A 14,434-nucleotide genomic window follows, 5' to 3' on the forward strand; every position below is an offset into this window, starting at 1 on the left:
CAGCTTGTGCTGATTTTCATCTTTATGTAGCTGATTCTTTGTGTATAGGGGGTCCTAAATGAGACAATGTGATTTGTTTAGTTTTAGTTTAAGGGCGGATACAAACCAATAACGGATGCGAAAAAATTGTTTGAAGCAAAGAAGGGAAAGAAGGCCTCTTTGTTGATATGCTGTTGGTTTAAAAAAAAAAAAAAATCAAGGAGCACTCCTCTAGCCTCTCAGACAGATTTCAGAGTGAAATGTTACGATTTTCCTTTTGGTGTTGATTTATTCTTCGGAAATCTTTTGTAGACTCTGAAACTGTTTTCTGAAGAACTTTAAGAGATAGTGCCTACATTTTCCGAGTCCTTTGATTAGAAAGTGCCCGTAAGCCCTGTCCTTCTGTAACTGAGCTTGATATGCATAGCGCTAGGAAGATCTGATGCTAGGAAGTCCTATTCAGGGCTTTCGGACCCTACAAAACAGAATATTTAATGCCTTGATTGGACCAGTAACAGCGTGTTTAGATGTTTCACAAAAATACAACAGAAGAATGACTACTGTTCTCACTTTGACTGATTTGGAACCTAGTTTACCATTGAATAAAAAGTTCACAATTCATTAATTCAACAACATTTATTGACTCCTAAGTGCCAGCCAGTGTTTGAGGCAGTGGGTGTACACAGGTGAACACAAGCAAAAGGTTCACCTTTTCATGGAGCTTACATCAGAGCGGGAGCTGGGGACAGAGAGAGACATAATATATACCCCAGTAAACCAGATTTTGATTAAGCGCTGAAGAAAATGAGTGATGTGATTGAAAGTGTCTTAACTGTAGATGCAGTCAAAGAGGACCTTTCTGAGGAGGTGACACTTAAGTTGAGCTTTAAGTATAAATAAGGAGCCAGCCATCCAGAGATAAGGGAAAGATCCTTCCAGGTTCAGGGAACAGCTGGTGCAGAAACTGGCTGGAATGCGTTTGTCAAGTTCCAGGGAATGGGAAGAAAGGGTCAGGGTAGGTGGGAGGTAGTAGAAAGAGGATGGGTTGGGTGAGTAATAGCCAGAGCTTAGTGACCACAGGGGAGAGTTGGCGATAAGGTGAGAGAGGTGGATGTGGGGCTCAGAATAGGTAGGCAAACAAATTAAGAGCCAGAAGGAGTAGGAAGTAGAAAATGATGCTCCTTGTTGATTAATTCTATTGCCTTAACTAGGGTCTTATCACTTACTGTTTTTGCAGGTACTGTTGGACTGTCATAATAAAGTCACTCTGCTGAGTGGGAGAGGAAGAGGCAGTGGTCACCTGGGTCTTTTCTAGCATATAAATCTCAAGCTGAGTGTTCAGATTTTCAGCAGGATGTTCAATTGAGGGCCCACCTCTTTCCTTATTTTGTCTTATATGCTGCTATTTAAAACTGCATAATAAGTTCTCTGAATGTGTTCTAGTATACGAATCCTCCTTTGTTTCCAGCTCTGCATGAATTTAAGGATTGGGCAAGTGTTAATACACCCTTGTCCATCTACCAAGATGACCATCAGGATCTAAGTTTCAAGTTGTCTTTTGTAGGGAGGCAGTTTATGTTGCAATAGTTGCACTCTTGTCTTGGCCTTCTTATGACTAATAACACTCAGCTGAGGTGTAGGTTGGTGCTAAAAGTTCACTCAGTGGATTACATTAGATAAATGACCATTGTGGGGCTCAATTCCACTGTGTCAGCATCTTTGGGCTGGCATGTAACCAAGGGATGTAACCTACTTTTGCCTTCTGCTGGGGGCATTCATCTCTAATGGTGTGCTGCTTTTCAGCCTCACCTTGACCAGATTGTCCACTTGAGAGGCCCAATCAAGACTCCTTGATTTGGCCCTCTTGAGCCATGTCACACTGGGCCGAAACAGAATATGCTTTTTTCTACTTTTGAACCCCACGACAGTGACTAGTGTGTTCTTTGAGTGAATTGGCTCTTTGAGCCAGGCGGTTGAGAGACTTAAATGTTGCTTGGGCTATTTGTAGTAAACTCAGTATTAGAAATGCTAAATAAAACCTTTTAGTGTTTGGGGAAAACGAATCAGAATTTGAGGATTGTCACCTGTTTTAGGTTCCTGTATTCTAGTGGCACCTGTAGAAGGATTATCGAAAACTTGAACAGAGCTTTCTGGGCAGTTCTGGGGGGTAATGAAGGGGACGAGGTAGATCCTGGTACTGAATTGCTAATTCTGATTTGACTGCAAACAGAATGTCTTTTAGTTAGCAAGCAAATGACTAAAGTAAACAGCTAGGAACAGGCAAACAACTTCTACTCTTCATACTAGAGTATCTCAAAGGAATAGAGAATTGGTAGTGAGATTTATTAACTTAATTATTTGGCTTTGGCCCAGGTTAAAGATTTTGGACTTAATTTATATGCTGTTTCTGGGTATAAAATGCTGTATCCCATGGGTTACTAAGCTCTCTCGACTTCATTTTCATTTCAATGGTTTATTGTAACTGAAGTATGAAAATATCCTGTAGGCTGAAGTTTCATCAGCCAGTTTGGAGACTGGTGGCTCTTTTCTAATTTTTGAAAGGGGGCGGGTGGGTAGGAGGGGACTTGAACACAAGGAGAAGCCATTGACTCCTACATTGGCTACTAATTGTTTTTGGGGAAAGAATCCGAAAATTTAAGTAAATTGGATTTTCAGAGCTGAGCTGGCCTTTTAATTTAGGGTACCAGTAGATTTGTTTCTTACACTTTGCAGGCTTTTGGACAAACTCTTCTGAAAGGTGGGCAACCTAGAAAGCCAGTTGATGCCACTTGCTATTGGAGTTGTGGGTAAGTGGTTTTACATTGCATTACACAACTTAAAGGTGATCTGATTTTGCTACTGTTTTGGTATACTGATGCTCTTTGATTTACAGTGGGGTTACCTTTGATAACCCTATTGTAAGTTGAAAATACTGTAAGTAAAAAACGCATTTAATATACCTCACCTGCCGAACATCATAGCCTAGCCTACCTTAAACATGCCAAGAACATTAACCTGCAGTTGGGCAAATGCATCTAACAAGCCTATTTTATAATGAAGGATTGAATATCTCATGTAATTTATTGAATAAATACTGGAAGTGAAAAACAGAATGGTTGTGTAAGTACTTGAAGTAGTCTGGGACTGTCTCTATGTGCTGTAGTAAGGAGATTTAATTGTGCACTATCTGCTGGTTGTTTTGAGGTGAAGAAGTGGTAACTTAAATTGAAACAATGGTGATGACGTGGTAACTCCTGTTTTCCCGGGTCTTGATAACTTAAAATTATCTCTTTGTGTCTGTTTATAGATGTTGATACCAGTGAACCAGAATCGGTTCTCTCTAAATGTTGAGACTGTTCTGAAGCTCTTTGGACAATGGACTCGGGTTAATTGAATTAGTGTCTTTCAGTTCAAATCTAGTTTCACTAGTTCTTATGTCCGTTTTTCTAGATGATGGTGAATCCTATTCTTTTGGGTGGCGGGAAGAGATTACCACAGAACTTGACCGTTTAATTAGTGAATAATTATAAACTAGAGCGGAACGTATTTACATCCCCTTGATATCCTGGGGGATTGGTTTTGGACCCCTTGGATACCAAAATTCTCAAATGATCAAGACTCTGATACAAAGTGGGTAGTATATGGGAAGGCGCAGGGAGTGGCGGTGATGCACATCTGTAGTCCCAGCTACTCAGGAGGCATTTCCAGATTACTTCTTATACCTAATACGGGTTGGGTGTGATGGCTCATTCCTGTAATCCCAGCACGTTAGGAGGCTACTCCAAATACCTGCCCCCTTTTTTTTTCATTATGTGGGAGGATTGCTTGGAGACCAGGAGTTCATGTCCAGCCTACGCAACGTTGTCAAGCCCTGCCTCTACAAAAAATTTAAAAAACTTAGCCAGGCATGGTGGTGCGTGCCTGTAGTCCCAGCTACTGGGGTGACTAAGGCAGGAGAATTGCTTGAACCCAGGAAGTGGAGGCTGTAGTGAGCCGTGATGGAGCTGCTGCACCCCAGCCTAGGTGACAGAGCAAGACTCCATCTCAAAAACAACAGCCAATACAATGTAAGTGGTATGTAAATAGTTGCTGTACTGTATTTTTTAAAATTCATATTATTTTTTATTATTGTGTTGTTGTTATGTGTTTTTTTCCAAATATTTTTGACCCATGGTTGGTCGAATCTGCCGATGTAGAACCTGTTGATACAGATGGCCAATTGCACTGAAAATGAGAGAAAAGGTTGGAAGTGGCTCGAACTGTTATTCTTTGAAGTTGTGATATGTTGAAAGAAGAGAACGGCAGATAGGGAAGTCATTCTCTTTAGGATGTGTGCAAATGAGACCTTCTTTAAATACCATACATTAGAATAGGGAATCTTAGTCAATCAGTCTTGAGGTAGTGATTAGCTCTTGTGGCAAAATAAGTCACCTGTGCCCAGTGCCTGGATACCAGCCTGGTTGCATGCAAAGGCAGACATGTCGATGACTCCTTTTACCTTCCTGAGGGCTTGACCTTGTTCAGGAGTGTCCTTTGAGCTATACTATGTTGTTGGGCTTGGAATTGAATTGCCACACAGAAGCTTGGATTGCATAGTGTTGGGAAGCATCATCCCGGATCCTTTTGTGCCTTGCTCTGCTGGAGGGCTCAACTGCAAGACCTGGTGACTAGAAATAATTCTGTCACTTGGGCCTGCAGATTCACGCTAGGTCTAATGAATGACTAAGGATCTCCGATAGTAGCAGTGTGTAGTGTGGGACTCTTCATTTTTGAGACTGCTTAGCATCTCGGAGCCACTGCCCCTCTTTCTGCCTGTTGGTCCAAGAGAAAGTGTTGGAAAAACCTGCCCCTTTTTTATTTATTATGTATTCATTTATTTTTTGAGACAGGGTCTCTCTGTGGCCCAGGCTGGAATGCAGTGGCATGATCAAGGCTCACGGCAGCCTCGACCTCCCAGGCTCAAGCGATCCTCCTCTCTTAGCCCTTCTGAGTAGCTGGGACTACAGGCCTGCGCCACCACGCACCACTAATTTATTGTATTTTTAATAGAGATAGGGTTTCACTATGTTGCCCAGGCTGGTCTCGAACTCCTCACCTCAAGTGATCTGCCTGCCTCGGCCTCCCAAAGTGCTGGGATTACAGGCGTGAGCCACCACACCTGGCCTGCCCCTTTATTTTAGTAGCAGATTGTTTCCACACAAGCAGCAGAGTTGAGTTACAGCTTTTAGCTGTCTATCATTCATGATGGGTTTGAACTCTATGCAGTGTTTGCTTAAAGTGGATTAGTATGTGTCCTTTAATTTTGATTCTGAACGAGTCTCAAGTCATAGCTTTACTACATTGAATGCTGTTAATTCCTCTTCCTGAAGTTTAGGAAAAGTAGGAAAAAGTCAAACCCTTGCAGAATCTTAGCATATCTGGTGTTTATTTCAAGCTGGGCTTGGAGGAGCCCTCTCTAGCCATCGTTGAAGTATGCCTGTGGCAGGGATGGGGGGGGTTTTGCTGTTTTCCTTCTGTTTCATGTTACTACTTCAGTCTGTGAAAAGTTACTGTAATATTCTGTTATGTTGGGCTACCCTATAAGATTCTAGTTGAATAAAATGTTCTGAGGCTGAAAACAGGTTGAAAAGTGGTGATTTTTAGTGGGAAAACAGAAATCAAGAAAAATGAGTAGGCCTGGCATGGTAATGCACTGCATGCCTGCAATCCCAGTACTTTGGGAGGCTGAAACGGGAGAATCTCTTGAGCCCAGGAGTTTGAGACCAGTCTGGGCAACACAGTGAGACCCCATTTTACAAGAAATAAGAAAAAGGAGCTGGGCATGGTGGTGTGCACCTGTAGTCTCAGCTGCTCGGGAGGCTGAGGCAGAAGGATCGCTTGAGCCCGAAAGGTCTGGCTGCGGTGAGCTGAGATTGCACCACTGCACTCTAGCCTTGGTGACAGAGTGAGACCCTGTCTCATTTAAAGAAAAAAAAAAAAAGGTGAGTAAATGCTTAAAGTCACAGAGCAAGCTCTAGGCAGCAGCAGGGCTAGAATCAGGCCTTCTCTGCACTAATTCTTGTTCTCTCTGTTGCACTGTATCTCTCAAACAAGTCGGTGTAGGCACCCGATAAAGTTTGAGTTTAATTGAATCCTTGGTGTTTGGACTCTGTATTCTTGGGTTCTGTACTCAAACATTTTGTCACAAACTCTTTATCTTTCAGAGAAGACTCCTTATAGTGAAGCATATGCAAAGCGAAGTTATTAATGGGTGATGGGGTGGGAGTCTCCTTAGTTTTAGTAGTGGTTGTGGATACTTAATAGTTGGCTTTTTTTCTTCAGAATAGTTCTGAAAGTGACCATATTAAATTCAAATAGGAGTTGAGACATTATCCCTGTAAGTTTTCTTTTTTCCCCCAAACCAAACCCCAAAATGGTCAGTGCGCTGTAAGTTTTTCAGGTAAGCAAGTGGGCCTGCTCTCAAACACCTGTGCAAAGTGCTGAACCAGACTTCAGTTTCCTGTGACCTGCCCTGGAATCTGAAGAGGAAAATCCAGGTGGATCCATGGACAGAACAGCTTTTGAACAGCTCTGTGGAAATAACCAACATGGACATGCATTCCTTATTTTTAAAAAATATCTGTAAAGCAAACTGGCTTTCAGTTAAATAGTTGCTTTGTGTCTACTTAATGACTTGCCTAGTAAGTGCTCTTTAAACAGAAGGGGGAGGTGAATAATACTATTACAGTGAGGGTGCCGGGACTCTAGAAGTGTGGGTCCTACGAGACAGCATCCAGGGGCACACTGGAAGTCTCCGGCCCTTTGGGGAGGTATTTTTCCCAGTTGTGACATTTTCTTCCTTCTCAGTAAGTGGAATTAGAGAGTGAGGAGTGATAGAGTGAATGCTCTGTGTCTACTTTTGAGAATGTTGTCAGGTTCTTTTTCTCTTAGAAATGTAGTTGTTCTTTCATATAGTCACTTGTTCAGTCCTTTACTCAAAACAATTGGTGTATCTCATGCCCATGGTGAGGAGCATTCTGCTTGAGAGTTTCCTAACTTTTTATGAAAGAGAAAAGCCGAAAGACTTCCAGAGAATTAAGATGGGAGGTTCAGTTGTCGGAGACGAGCTTGTGTAGGGTAGCTGGCCTTTGAGAGGGCACAGTGGTTGGTGGTATTGTGGACTGGGGAGAAATGCCCATCAGTGGTCTAGCTGGGAGAGGATGGAAAATACTAACAGTGCACTTACTGTGGACAGAGGGTAGGGAACGAGCAGGCCCACAAAATTGCCCAACTCCAGGGAACGGCATTCACAAGGAGGGGACAGGGTCCTCCGGAGCTGACAGGTCTCTGACCACAAGTCCTCTCTTCCCCAACTGGAAAGGATATTTCTGCCTGAGAGGGATGAGTACAGGGACACAATGGCTGGTTTGGCCAAATTGGTCTCCAAGATGGACTAATCAGCCATAATCCGGAGTTATCCCTGTTCCCAGCTAGACTACTGATGGGCATTTCTCCTCACTCCACACCCAGCCCACAATACCACCACCATCACATCACCACTGTGATCCCTTGAAGGCCAGCTACCCTACACGAACTCCTCTCTGACAACTTAACTTCCCATCTTGGAGACCAAGCATCTTTACGGACTGCTGGCCGATTCCCCGCTCCCCGAGATCCCTGTCTCTTAGGGCTTTATTCTGACACATCAGAAGTTGATAAAGGAGGGATTGTAATTGTTTATATCCGTTAGAGTGTGGGGTTAGAGAACCCTGGGTGGTGGCTCTTGACATTTGACAATGTTTGCTCTCCAGACAGAATAGTTACATGTCAATTACTGAGGTAATTAATGATTCTGTTGTGGGAACTGTAATGTGAAAAAACTACTAATTAAAGAAAATCGGCCGGGTGTGGTGGCTCACGCCGGTAACCCAGCACTTTGGGAGGCCGAGGTGGGTGGATCACAAGGTCAGGAGTTCAAGACCAGCCTGGCCAAGATGGTGAAACCCCGTCTCTGCTAAAAGTACAAAAATTAGCCGGGCTTGGTGGCAGGCGCCTCTAATCCTACCTATTCAGGAGGCTGAGGCAGGAGAATTGCTTGAACCCGGGTGGCAAGCGATTACAGTGAGCCGAGATCGCACCACAGCACTTCAGCCTGGGTGATAGAGTGACTCCATCTCAAAAAAAAAAAAGAAAAAAGAAAAAAAATCATTTTTTACTTCACATTTCTACAACATCCACATTCTCTTTGGCAGGCCACTTTAGTTTAGTCTTTCTTCTTTAAAAAAAAAAAAAAAAATTCAACCAGGTACTGTGATCTGTCCATAGGATCTGATTTCCTACTAGTGCCAGCCTGCAGGCAGTGCTCTGAATTGGTGACAGGTGTAGATTTAATGAATAGATCAAGCAGGGAAGTGGCTTCTGAGCATCAGAATGGTTAGTTTTAGTGTGAACCTCTTAATGAGGTTATTAATCATATCATTCCAGCAGTTCTTGGGCAGCAATTGAGTGTCCAGTAGTTCAGTTCTGTTACTGTGTGTAGTTAGCACAGACCCCACCTGTTTATTTCATTTTTTGTTTTGAGAGACAGGGTCTGGTCCTGTCGCCCAGGCTGGAGTGCAGTGGTGCTGTCGTAGCTCACTGTTATTTCAAACTCCGGGCCTCAAGTGATCTCCCCACCTCAGCCTCCCAAGTAGCTAGGACCAGAGGCACACGCCACCATGGCTGGCTAGTTAAAAAAAATTTTTTTTGTGGAGATGGGGTCTTGCTTGTTGCCCAGGCTGGTCTCAAATTCCTGCCTCAAGTGATCCTCTTGCCTTGGCCTCTCAAAGTGCTGGGATTACAGGTGTGGGCCCCCAGACCCTCACATCCCACATATTATTTACTCATTCTCTCAAAATTGCTCCACTTCAGATGCCAGCTGCAGGTGTTGGATATTTCTACGTTACCTGAACTTCTGCCCAGCAGACTATAAATTTGGAGGTTCCCATGACTTCCCGTCCCAGGTTTGGTAATTTGCTAGCATGAGTCACAGAACTCAGGAAAGCATGATATTTAGGATTACAGTTTTGTCATAAAGGACTTATTTATAACTCAGGAACAGCTGAATGGAAGAGACGCATAGGGCAAGGTATGAGTTGGGGGGTGCAGAGCTTCCATGCCCCTTCTGGTGTGCCACTCCTGGCTCATAAATGCTTTTACCAACCCGGAAGCTCTCCCAGCCTCATTGTTTTGGAGTTCTGATTGAGGATTCATTACGTAGGCATGGTATTGACCATTGGTAATTGAACTCTGTCTCTAGCTAGCCCTCCCCTCCCCAGAGCTCAGAAAGTAGGGCTTTGAAGTCTAATCATGTGCTTGGTCTTTCTGGCTTGGCCAGCCCTTGACTGGAAACTATAAGGGCCCATGTGAAATCACCTTGTTAGCATAAACTCTGGCATGTGGTCCAGAGGGCTCTTCATGAATAACAAAAGACAGTCAGAAAATTCCAAGGGTTTTAGGAGCTCTGGCAGGAACCAGGGACAAAGACCAAATATATTTTTCTTATACTCCATTAGTACCCCAGTTTTGTATATTGTAAGTAGTAATGGAATAATGGTACCTAAAGTTGATTTAAATGATAATTAACAATTGGCATTTCTTGACACACCAGATACTGCAAATTGATTAGCTTTAGATTATAAGCAGCAAATTCTTCCTTCAATCAGTATGAAATGGCATTCCTAGAATATTCAGTGTTCTTGAACTTCAGAGGTGCATTAAGTCTATTCTTCCCTAATGCAAGAAACAAGCTTACTTTATAATACAGATTTCATGTTACCTTTATTATTATTATTATTATTTTTTCACTCTGTTGCCCAGCCTGGAGTGCAGTGGCATAATCTCGGCTCACTGCAACCTCTCCCTCCCAGGTTCAAGCGATTCTCCCACCTCAGCTTCCCAAGTAGTTCGGATTACAGGCATGTAATTACACCATGCCTGGCTAATTTTTTTTTTTTTTTTGAGACGGAGTCTCACTCTATCACCTAGGCTAGAGTGTGCAGTGGTGCGATCTCGGCTCACTGCAGCCTTCGCCTCCTGGGCTCAAGCAGTTCTGCCTCAGCCTCCCGAATAGCTGGGATTACATGCGTGTGCCACCATGCCTGGCTAATTTTTGTGTTTTTAGTAGAGATGGGGTGTCACTATATTGACCGAACTGGTCTCGAACTCCTGACCTAAAGTGATCTGCCCACCTCGGCCTCCCAAAGTGCTGGGATTACAGATGTGAGCCACTGTGCCTGGCCCTGGCTATTTTAGAAGAAATGGGGTTTCATTATGTTGGCCAGGCTGGTCTCGAACTCCTGACCTCAAGTGATCCACCTGCCTCAGCCTCCCAAAGTGCTGGGATTATAGGTGTGAGCCACCGTGCCCGGCCCATGTTACTTTTTAATATGACTTTTAAAAAGGTTTAGATATACATAGTGGGCCAGGCATGGTGGCTCATGCCTGTAGTCCTTGCACTTTGAGAGGCCTAGCCAGGGAGGATCACTTAAGCCCACCAGTTCAAGACCAGCCTGGGCAACATGGTGAAACCCTGTCTCTACAGAAAATACAAAAGTTAGCCAGGCATGGTGGTGCCCACCTGGGGTCCCAGCTATTTGGGAGACTGAGGAAAAGCACCCTAGCCTGGAAAGTTGAGGCTGTAGTGAGTTGTGATTGTGTCACTGTGCTCCATTCAGGGTGACAAAGTGAGACCCTATCTCAAAACAAACAAACGAAAAATAGATATACATAGTGCATTGGTTAAGAGAGCATAGGCTCTAGAGTCAGTCTGGGTTTGAGACTGAACTTTATCACCAAGTTGTCACTTGACCTTGGATGAGCCACTTCTCTCTCTAAGCCTCGGCTTCCTCATGTATGGAGTGAGGGTAATCACAGTAAATAGTTGTGAGGATTCAATAAGATAGTGCATTCAAAGGACATGGCACAGTGCTGGGCATAAAAACAAACATTTAATAACTTTAGCTATTATTGGCTCTATGGCATCCATTGCTGTGCCCACCTGGAATGGCAGCTGACTCCCACGGAGTCAAGAATCGTGTATCATTTTACCTCCTCTTAGAATCAGTTTATGGGACAGTGTATACAAGATTGCTAGGCACACAGTAGACACAAGTTATCTATCATTTGAAAATAAAACCTGTCCTTTGGGTATCTGGGAAATACACTAGTGACTCTGTAATGGAAACTTCCAGCGGGCTTCCAAAGCTGGCCTAAAACCCAGAGATGGAAAATCTTCCTCCTGAAACCCTATAGAGCCTGTATGAGTCCAGCAGTAGGGACAGGGACTAGGATACTTGTTTCATGTGTCTGTGTGAAAAGATCACCAAACAGACTGTGTGTGAGCAACATGGCTGTTTTCACCTGGGTGCAGGCGGACTGAGTCCGAAAAAGGAGTCAGCAAAGGTGGTGGGATTATCATGAGTTCTTATAGGTTTTGGGATAGGTGGTGGAGTTAAGAGCAATGTTTTGGGGGCAAGGGGTGGATCTCACAAAGTACATTCTCAAGGGTGGGGAGAATTACAAAGACACTTCTTAAGGGTGGGGGAGATGATAAAGAACATTGATCAGTTAGGGTGGGGCAGAAACAAATCACAATGGTGGAATGTCATCAGTTAAGGCTATTTTCACTTGTTTTGTGGATCTTCAGTTGCTTCAGGCCATCGGGATGTCTACGTGCAGGTCACTGGGGATATGATGGCTTAGCTTGGGCTCAGAGGCCCACATTCCTGTCTTCTTATATTAATAAGAAAAATAAAACAAAATAGTGGTGAAGTGTTGGGGTGGCGAAAATTTTTGGGGGTGATATGGAGAGAGAATGGGCGATGTTTCTCAGGGCTGCTTCGAGCAGGATTAGGGGTGGCGTGGCAACCTAGAGTGGGAGAGATTAAACTGAAGAAAGATTTTGGGGTAAGGGGTGATATTATGGGGTTGTTAGAAGGAGCATTTGTCAATACTGTTGGATCAAAAACTGGGAAACTGATCCAGGAGACATTTTTGTCTTTGTATGCTTTGAGGTTCAGCTAGTTGGGCAAAACCACATTAGACTGGGAAAAGAAATAGATTTATTTCAGCCAGTCTAAATAACGTTTGACAGAGTCTCAGATAAAGTGAAAAGCCCAGATCCCCATGCAAAAGGGCTTCCTGACTGCTCAGAGTTTACTTGTTGGTGAACTCCTGTGAGTCCAGGTCTCTAATTCTTCCTGTGGCTCAACAACCAAGAGACTCTACTGTAGTGGGACTACCACTGGACTAAGTCCTTAGTTCCAGTCTAGACTCTGCCACTGTTGCTGTTTTTCCTTGGGCAGATCACATCCCCTCTCAGTCTGTTTCTTTAATTAAAACATTAAGGATTTAGGACTAAATCACTCTTTCTCAAGGTGTGGCTTTGGTTACACTTGTAATTTATGTGTTGCTGAAATGAATAGTCACGTGTTTTTTTTACTGCTGATGGTGCATAAGATGATTTTTGGTGGTACATGATGAATACTTTTCGTTTACTAGTTCTGTTTTTTATTGTATTTACTTATTTTTTGAGATGGAGTCTTGCTCTATCTCCCAGGCTGGAGTGCAGTGGCGCGATCTTGGCTCACTGCAACCTCTGCCTCCTGGGTTCAAGCAATTCTCCTTCCTCAGCCTCCCGAGTAGCTGGGATTACAGGCGCCTGCCACCACGCCCGGCTCATTTTTGTATTTTTAATAGAGATGGTGTCACCATGTTGGCCAGGCTGGTCTTGAACTCCTGACCTCAGGCGATCCACCCTCCTCTCAAAGTGCTGGGATTGCAGGCATGAGCCGCCACGCCCGGCCTAGTTCTGTTTTTTAATGTGTATGAATGAAAACGTAACTATCAGATCACACCTATGAATTCATGGACAGTAGTGCTTAGGATGATACTAAAGTCATGTCAAAGACAAAACTGCAACCAGTTTAGTTTCCAGATCTCAATTGGCTGTATTGCAATTCTAGAATTGGGCAATGTTTCATTCCATAATATAGAATAAGTGTTTAGATGAGCTAAGCAGGAGTTGGCTTTATAAACAGAAGGGCTGAAGAAAGCAGAAGCAAAGAACAAAGAGTGTATCAGTCTTTTCAAAGCTGCTTTTCTTGTAAGGCAGGACAGGGAGACAGAACAATAGAGAAATAACTGAATAGTTAGCATTAGATTACTTCAAACTTTTGTGTGTGTGTGTAAGGATTAGGGAACTTCATTATCATGCCAATTGAAGATTTAAACACGGAGTTTGGGAAGTTGGATGTTATCTCTTTCTCTTGGTTTCTGGGAAGGTCAGATAACAAACTTAGTTTGGGCATGAATGACTCCAGTTTGATTTTTAGTCTGGTCTCTTGGAGCCTAGTGCAGGAGCTTGGTCTAGAACCATGACCTTCTATCATTTTTATTTAACAGTAGGTATACTTTTTTTAAAAACTCTTAAGACAAATATTAGGTAAACAGTAGATGGGATGGTAAAGATGGGATACAAGTGGCTGAAGTTTGTAGGTTTCAGGACTCAGTAACTCTAGTGCAGTGCCACACCTTATTTAATGAAGTCTTTGTGGTGATAGCCACAGCTGAGCAGGTCCAGATTTCAGGACTTAACAACTTGCCTTCAGAAGTCTCAGGCAAAAAAATAAAGACTTGACTAACTCAAGCAAATTGACAAATTTCTTGTTTTGCATTCGTGGCAAAAATACCCACAAGTAGGTTTTGTAGAATGTAAAATATCATAGACATTAGTGTTGGTGGCCTTTTTTTTTTCCCCAGTGAAAAAATGAATAATATTGTTTCCTCTTTCACCTTTAGCAGTTTCCCGGCTACCTGGATTGCTCCTCGATTCCTCATTGTTTGCTGTTGGGACTTTCCATGTTAGAAGTAAAGTTAGGGTCTGACTTGTTCTGTTGGGGTGGGAGAAAAAGCCTAATCACTTCTTGAACCCAAGCCAGTGCATGGATTCAAGGCTGTGTCCCATCTCAAGAGCTGACCTGTACATTACTTCTTCCTGGTGACAGTGAGACATGTGCCCTAAAATGACGTTAAACATTGAGGCAGGCAGTACTTAAAATCTCATTTCACTTTGTCATATTGCACATAATTCAACATAGTGGGGTCTTGAGAAGGGAAACGATAGAAATGTAGAAATGATACTACTGTGGGAGGCACTTGCTTTTTTAGTAAAACCCAGAATAAAACGGAAATCTCTGTTAAGCAATAGAAGCCGAGAAAGCTGCTTTCAGATGTAGTTTATGGTTTTTTTTTTTTTTTAAGCCTTATTACCTGTAGTCCCTAGACATTTTCTCTGTATCTTAACACTGTCATCCTTCATTATCTACAGTTGGGTGTTGGTCTGTGTTTGCAAGTGATCTTGTTGAATTAACACCCTGTAAAGGGTCATGGATCTGGTATAGCTCCTTGTAATATGTTATTTAGTGTTTCAAATTTT

General features: G+C 43.1%; 1 protein-coding gene across 5 annotated transcripts in view; it reads left to right on the forward strand.

Moving 5' to 3' along the window:
• The window catches only part of DCUN1D3 (defective in cullin neddylation 1 domain containing 3), a 42,846-nt gene that overhangs the window by 1,739 nt on the left and 26,673 nt on the right, over positions 1-14,434 (forward strand). For 3 of the 5 annotated variants that reach the window (XM_033217819.1, XM_033217820.1, XM_033217817.1), the window contains exon 2: positions 2,713-2,786. The exons of the other annotated variants lie outside the window; for them this stretch is intronic. The gene's annotated coding sequence lies outside the window, so the exon portion shown is untranslated. The remainder of the gene's footprint in view (positions 1-2,712; positions 2,787-14,434) is intronic. 5 annotated transcript variants of the gene reach the window in all.

Source organism: Trachypithecus francoisi, unplaced genomic scaffold (genome assembly GCF_009764315.1).
Source record: "Trachypithecus francoisi isolate TF-2019V2 unplaced genomic scaffold, Tfra_2.0 Lachesis_group10, whole genome shotgun sequence".
Lineage (NCBI taxonomy): Eukaryota > Metazoa > Chordata > Mammalia > Primates > Cercopithecidae > Trachypithecus > Trachypithecus francoisi.